The following is a 7,796-nucleotide window of genomic DNA, read 5'->3' on the forward strand; positions in this document are numbered from 1 at the left end:
GATCTTTTGGGGGTATTAAATAACCTTGTTTTGTTGTATTACCAGATTTTTTTTTTTCTGGTTTCTTCTCATTGGATAGACTATGTCAGTAGAAAGATCTGGGATTCAAGAACTGCTGTTCAGATTCTTTTGTCCCACGGGGTGCTCTCTTGATGTCATGTTCTCCCCCTTCCCGGAGGAATGGGGCTTCCTGAGAGCTAAACTGTAGTGACTGTTTTTGCTCTTCTGGGTCTGGCCACCCAGCAGAGCTACCAAGCTCTGGGCTGGTACTGGCAAGTGTCTGCAAAGAGTCCTGTAATGTGATCCATCTTCAGGTCTTGTAGCCATGGATACCAGCACCTGCTCCAGTGGAGGTAGCAGGGGAGTGAAATGGACTCTGTGAGGGTCATTTGTTGTGTTTTTGCTTATTACGCTTGTTTTGTGTTGCTTGGTCTCCCTACCAGGAGGTGGTGCTTTCAAGAGCACATCAGAGCAAGGCGCAGTGGCTCATGCCTATAATCCCAGCGCTTTGGGAGGCCGAGGCAGGTGGGTCACCTGAAGGTAAGAGTTCAACACCAGCCTGGCTAACATGGTGAAACCCCGTCTCTACTAAAAATACAAAAAAAATTAGCCAGGCATGGTCACAGTCCCCTGTAATCCCAGCTACTTGGGAGGCTGAAGTAGGAGAATCTCTTGAATCCAGGAGGTGGAGGTTGCCGTGAGTGGAGATCGCACCATTGCACTCTGGCCTGGGCAACAAGAGCGAAAATCCGTATTAAAATACAAAAAACAAAACAAAACAAAAAGGCAGGGTGCAGTGGCTCACGCCTGTAATCCCAGCATTTCAGGAGGCCAAGGTGGGTGGATCATGAAGCCAGGAATTCAAGACCAGCTTGGCCAAGATGGTGAAACCCATCTCTACTAAAAATACAAAAGTTAGCTGGGAATGGTGACAGGTGCCTATAATCCCAGCTACTCGGGAGGCTGAGGCAGAGAATTGCTTGAACCTGGGAGGCAGAGGTTGCAGTGAGCCTAGATGGTGCCACTGCACTCCAGCCTGGGTGACAGAGTGAGACTCTGTCTAAAAAAAAAAAAAGCACAACGTTGGTACCATAGGGAGGAAGCAAACTTGCCCTAGTGTGGCCTGGTTAAGTGTCCTGGTTTCTCAGGCGGTAGGCAGGACCATAAAGCTCCCAAGAGACTATGACCTTTGTCTTCCGCTACCAGGGCAGTTAAAGAAAGACCACCAAGTTGGGGCAGGGACAGGCATGTCTGAGGTCAGCCTCTCCTTGGATGGGGCTTGCTGCAGCTGCTGTAGGTGATGGGGATGGGGCTCCTAGTCCATTGGAGTTATATTCCCAGGGAGATCCCTCTGCTGAGTCATACAGGTTGCCAGGAAGTGAGGGAAAGCCAGCAGTCACGGGTTTCACCACACTCCCACACAGCCTGCGGTCCTAAAGGCCTATCTCACTACCACCGTGAGCAACACGGAGTCAATTTCCAGGAAGCCAGTGACCAGGTGCTGAGAATTTGTCTCAGACCGCAAGCCGCCCCACTGAGAAATCAAGCCGATTCAGGTTTTCCGCGTCTCAGGGAGCCCTCAGCAGTGATCTAGTTCCTTCAAAGGGTGTGTGGATTTTCTCAGCTTTCCTGGTATGTTGCTGTGGTAGTCACTGGAGCAAAAGTTCGTGATGTGAATCTTCACACGCTGCTCTGTCTGTCGGGGTGGGAGCTGCAAACGAGTCCTGCCTCCTATCCGCCATCTTAACCCCTCAACCAGTAAGTGTTTAAAGACGCAAATCTCATGCCCTCCCAGTCTCCACTCTTTAAAAGTCCTTCCTTTCCTGACTTCTCGTGGCAGATACAAACTTTATCACTTATTTGGGAATTAATCATATGTTGCTCTGGGAGTCTCCCTTATATGGCTGCAATTTAAACCTTATAATGGTATTTAATATTTTCTCTCTTTTCTCAGCTAGATTTTGAACTCCTTGGAGGTAAGAGGAAGATTTTATAATTTTGGGTGTTTTCAGTACCCAAAATACTATTTTCTATATATTACCTGCTTGATAATATTGGATCATGAATTGTTAAAACACTTCAAAAAGCAATAACAAGAGCTCCTTCCAGAGCACAGATTTCACTGCCATTGCTTTTTCACTCTCCATTTCCTCAAACATTAGGTCCGTTGTCTAATAACAGAGACTTCAGAGAAGCCCTTTTATTTCTCAAAGAAATCACAAGAACCTCTCAGGGAGAGAGAATCAAGGTGTTTTTTTTTTCCCCCCTTTAGGGAAAGATAAAATAGAGGGACTGTGGAAACCTTCTTTATTTTTGAGCCCTCAGTTTCTTTATTTGTAAACTTCAGGTAATAGATGTTTCCCTGATGGAGTTGTGATGAATGGTCAATGAGAAAACGTGTGCAAAGCATGTAACAGTGCCTTGCACACAGTGAATCATAGTAAAGGTTAGCTATTATTATTGTGAGCATTCACTATGGGCGTGATTGTTTGAAAGAGTTTCATAGAAAAAAAAGCCACTTAGAGTATATTCAATTGGTTTATTTTTAAAAATAATAAACACATAATGTTCTTATTCCTATGTTTAGGTACTGTTCTAGGTTCAAACTCATTTGAACCTTTAAACACTTGTTAAGTACGTGCCATTATTATCTTCATTTCAGAAATGAAGCCTCTGACACACAACAGATTATAAAGTCACACAGCTAGTAAGTGGTAGAGCTGGAGTTTGAACCCATGCGCTTTGGTTATAGAGTCCATGCATTTAGCCATTATAAAATAGAGGGCATCTTCTAGAAGCATCTATTCAACGTCTAATTTGTGCTGGACACTGAGGTTAGAGAGACGAATATATACACTCTGCTTTAGTGGCTTTCACAGACTAAGGTGGGAGATAAACAAACTAGTACACAATTACTGATTAATATAGTAGGAGCTATAATTAGGGTTATCTTATGTCCCAGTGTGCCTGAGATAGTCCTAGTTGATACCTGTCATTCAGCGTAATTATTAATAGTGTTTAATTTGATATTCAACAGTGTGTTGGTTCAGATGATGAATTATATAGTCTCTGTTAGTTGTACTAAGGGGATGCATGAGGTATTCTCGCAGCTCAAAATGGGAAGGACTGACTTCCTGGAGTGGGGCTTCACCTGACTGAATCTTGTAGGATGAGAAGCAGTTTTTGTCAGGTAGGCAAGGGATATTTGAAGCAGAAGGAAAGGGCATAGGAGTGTGAGAGTACTGGGTGTGTTCAGAAAAGATCAAGTAGATTGGGGGTGCTATGATAAGGTGATTCTAAAACCTGGAGGCACATTAGAGTCACCTGGGGAGTTGGAAGAAAACTCCATGGCCAGGGTGCACCAATTAAATCAGAATCTCGAGCTGATTTTTAAAGCTTTCCAGGTGATTACAATATGGTTTGAGACCCTCGGAGGTAGAGAGCCCTTGAGAGACAGCAAGGGTATTAATGGTAGATGGGAGAGGGGAAGTAGGCAAGGACCAGCTCATGGAGGGATATCGTCATAATCAAAGGTACTTCAACTTGTCCGTGAATGAAATTTCTGGCTTTTGGCAGAGCTTCAGTCTGGTGGGCATGGATATCTTGAAGCCCTTTCACTACTGGCTGTTTCTTGTTAGGGTAGCAGCATGAGCCAATGACAAGCTGTGAATAGTAGCTTATAACTTGTATTCACAACCCTCAAAAAGTGAGTGTTATGGCCTAATTCCACTTGTAAAATGTCTTTCTGTGTCCCAGAAAAATCTTTTAGCAGTGCTAAGATTGCCAAATATTATTAGACATGTGAGGCAGAACATACTTTTATATGATAAGGATGGGCATGAGAATACCTTAGAACAATTCTTTCTGTGAAAAAGAATCCCTAAAGTACATATATATGACATATGTATGTCTCCATAAATTTCTGTGAAGAAAATTGAAGTTATTTTTTACTATCTCTTGATAGGAAACTAGCCCAGCTAGTTGTTTAAGATGGAACATGTTAATTATCAGGACTGGTTTAGTGTATAAAAGTGAAATTAGAAAGGTTAATAATGATGTCCATACTTTATCTTGCAGAAGGACAATCTGCCTTGCAGCACGTTTATGGATGATATGGAGTTCCCCTGCAATGAATATGTGAACACTCTGTTCTTCAGGATGGCACTTGGGATGATGTGGAGGTAAACTCAACTGAGCAAGTAGGTTTTACTGAGCCAGGGCAAGAGAGACCTTTGTTTTGGGCTCCATGCAGTACAGGCTCTGATCTGGCCCTCTGGTCCTATCCATCTACATGGGGCATGTGTCCTCAGAGCCACCTGGAGTCCTCATGGCCACCTGGTGCCTGCCTCCCTCGTTTCTGGACGTGTTTTTGTACCTAAGACCCTGGAGTTCCTAGCCTCAATAATCCTAAGCCTGGTTCTAGAACTCACAGAGGCTTCTTCCTTAGGAATTTCCTCTGGGAAAGAACCAACCATGATGTCTTTGGATGTACCAGTGGGCTTGATGGATAGTTTTGGGGTGGTCAGTGAGGATGCAGCTTGGATATGAGTGATACACATGCATAGACAGTTGTCTTAATTGGAGCACACACGTGTGTGCAAGTCCTCTCATTTTGTAGGATAGAGCTGGGGTGGAAAGAGAAGGAGAGCTGGCTTTTCCCATGATACTATGTCTTGGCACAGAACTCCAAGTCCTCTCACAATTATAAATTTGAATCTAGGCTTCCACGTCATTATGAAGGTACTTCTGTCTGGATTACAGGAGATAACCTATAATATTCATTTAAATTTTGTCAGGTGTTTTATGCATTACAAATATTTAGGAATATGGATTTTCATTGGGACTCTTGACCTGGACCTTTCAAAAATTAGAGACAAGCCTAAAGCCAGGTCACAAAAATGGTATGTAGAGAAACTTGAGTCACCTGAGAGAAGAGTGAAAAACTGTATCTCTGCTTGTTTCAAATTAGCTAAACCTCATTCATCCAGTATTTTATAAAACATCAAATCAAACAATTCATCCAACTATTGTCCCAGCACTGAATGTAGGTGAGAAAAATAATATCTCAAAATCTGTGACTAGATCAGAACCTGCTATTGCAGAACTGGGAAGAGGAGACCTTGTTTGTATCTTGGAACTTGCTGGTGAATCCTGTAAGGGGTGAAATCAATAGTAATTCAGTACCTCCGAAGTGTTAGGCACTGTATTTAACCACTTTGCTTTTGTTAAATTTTATTCCTTGCAAAGCAGGAATTATTATTCAAATGTTAAAGATGTAGAAACCTTTATTTGGGTGATTAAACAACTTGCCCAGGGTCCTGGATTTATTTATTGGTCCCTAACCAGACTCAACTTCTGGAACTCATGCTTTTTCCTAACCCAGATTTCCTTCCATAAGAATGGTAAATGTCCTTCAAGACAAAATTACAAGCAAAGTCATTTTTACTAAGAAGTTGAGTTTGGCTTTTTGAAAATGGCTTTTATTTTCTTCCTCACATTTCAACACCCCACCCAGCTATCTGCCTTCCTCCTTTGCCTTTTGAGTAAATCACTCTAATTATAAACTTTGTAAATGAAGTTCTAAATAAGCTATTTAAGTTTATTCCTATTAGATGGGACAACAGATTAGAAATCCACTGCCACCTGGGGTGGGAACGTGTTAGATTTCCATGCTAATGCCTCATGCATGTTTTATGCCTTAGATTAGTAGCTAATGTGGTCATTGATCATCTCGTGTCATATGAGCTACAAACCTGCTGCTTTGAGCTAATTCTTTAAAAAACTTGTTTCCAAATCAGTATTCAAAGTCCAGACTAAGGTTTCTGGTTTGGAAAAGAGGTTATATTTGCTTTTGGTGAGGGGTCAGAAACATTTTTCTACCTGTTTATCCTCTTTGTAGATAATAAACAGTGTAATATATCGTTAGAATAAGTTTGAGAAACTGACAAAGCAAAAATATTTCCTAAAATCTAGACTTGAAAACACCTTTATATCCTATATAGTTCCTTTCTGTGCTACTTGTAAGTAAAAAAATGTTAAAAGCTGTCATTTGAAAGCCTATTCAATTTGTATTTGGATTTTAAGCATTTATCCTAGTAAGTAGGAAATTGAGAGCATTTTTACTTCAAGTCATATAGCTCTGCCATTAGTGAGGTCAAATTCAAGTTCTCCTCCATCCACTTAGTAACTGTGTGACCTTAAACAAAAATTTTATCATCCCTGAGTCTCAATTTTTTTTATTGGAAACATGAGACACATGATAGTGCTTTCCTCAAGGGTGGTTATCAGGGCCAACTGATCCTGCTTAGGGGTAGAAACTAGCCACAACTCAGTCCTGTGCATTGGAAAGCTGGTGTAGGTTTTATGTTTACTCTTCAACAAGGACCCTTTTAGTCTTTTTAGAATCTGAGTTGACCCTGCAGCTAAGTCAATAATAGAGGAAGAAGTAAAGGACATTGAACAATGCCAACTTGTAGTGGAGCAGTCTCAATACTGGGCACGGAAACATCCCCTACAGCCTAGAAAGAGCAAGTTCGCATTGAGATTGACACAGCTGGTCACGAAGAGGTATCCTACCACCATTAAGGGAAATGCCAATGCTTTTCCTAGTTCTCTTGATGTCCTCCTCTTTCTATGCATACATCTCTGAAAACTTCCACATTAATATATTCCTAAATGGACAGGGATAGCACTTTTTTAAAAAAGAATTTCTGGGGGAATTTCTCCAGAAGCAATCATGAGAGAGCCAGGGCTGCTCTGGTGCTGGCAGAGTGCTAGATCTGTTAGGCTGTCAGCTTGGCTTGCAGCTCTCTCTTGGTTGCAGCTACATCACAAGAGCTTGGGGAGCATTAGGCAGCCATATGAGGCTCTGGATGATTCTCTGGCTGCCAATAACCTCATGAGTTTCAGACTCAAGAACAGAAGTTTTGGTGATCAGGGAGTATTTGATTCAATAAGAAAGTCCCTGAAGTGTAAGTGGAACCAATCATGACGAGTTGAGAGGGTCGGACAATTATGTCTTTAAGTGTTTGCTGGGAAGTTTCTTATATAATCTTGTTTTTTGTTTATTTAATGGCCGGGGGGATCGGGTTGAAGCTGTCACCAAATCTACCAACCTATTGCAGAATTCAGTTTGTTTTGCTCTTTTCTTTGGATCCTTTGCAGTGCATTTTAAATTATAACCGAATGTTTCAAAGATAATTACAGGATAGTTTCCTGGCAGGATACCTGCAGTTTTCCTGATCCCTTTTATTTCTACATACAGAGTAACTTTAGACATATAAATATGTGTATGTTTGCTAGTTAGGCTCTCGTATTTTAAGTAGAGATCAGATATATAATTTTATAATTCATTGAGAACAATTTTGTTTAGATATTTTGTCTTCTCTGTTGAATGTGTGATTAGGACTTTTTGTTAACAAATCAAAACACCTTTCAGATTTAGCTTAAGCGTTACCCAGGCTCTTAGTATAATGATGAGAACATGATACATGCTTAGCACATTGATAAATGAAAAAGCTTGAATTGCATAAAGAAAAATACAGGTATTAAGCTAAAGAAGGAAGTTTTCAGAGACTCAAGATGGTAGTAGTAGGCTTACTTGGTCGTAGAATTAACGTAAATGTTCTAGATACTTTAGACTGCAAAAATAAATCAGAATAAAACTATGGTTGCAACCATTTTCAGAAGAAAATACAGGAACTGAACATTGCTTTCTGTATTAGAGGATGGAATAATAGTATGGAAGATGTCATAGAGTGCAGGCTCTGGAGATAGACTGCTGGATGCAAATCCTG

General features: G+C 41.1%; 1 long non-coding RNA gene across 1 annotated transcript in view; it reads left to right on the forward strand.

Moving 5' to 3' along the window:
• The first annotated feature begins 1,374 nt into the window (after positions 1-1,374).
• LOC126937244 (uncharacterized) overlaps positions 1,375-7,796 on the forward strand; it is a 269,363-nt gene continuing 262,941 nt past the window's right edge. The window contains exons 1-2 of the long non-coding RNA XR_007719689.1: positions 1,375-1,758; positions 4,078-4,181. This is a non-coding gene — a long non-coding RNA (uncharacterized LOC126937244). The remainder of the gene's footprint in view (positions 1,759-4,077; positions 4,182-7,796) is intronic.

This window comes from Macaca thibetana, chromosome 15, assembly GCF_024542745.1.
Source record: "Macaca thibetana thibetana isolate TM-01 chromosome 15, ASM2454274v1, whole genome shotgun sequence".
In the NCBI taxonomy this organism is placed as follows: domain Eukaryota; kingdom Metazoa; phylum Chordata; class Mammalia; order Primates; family Cercopithecidae; genus Macaca; species Macaca thibetana.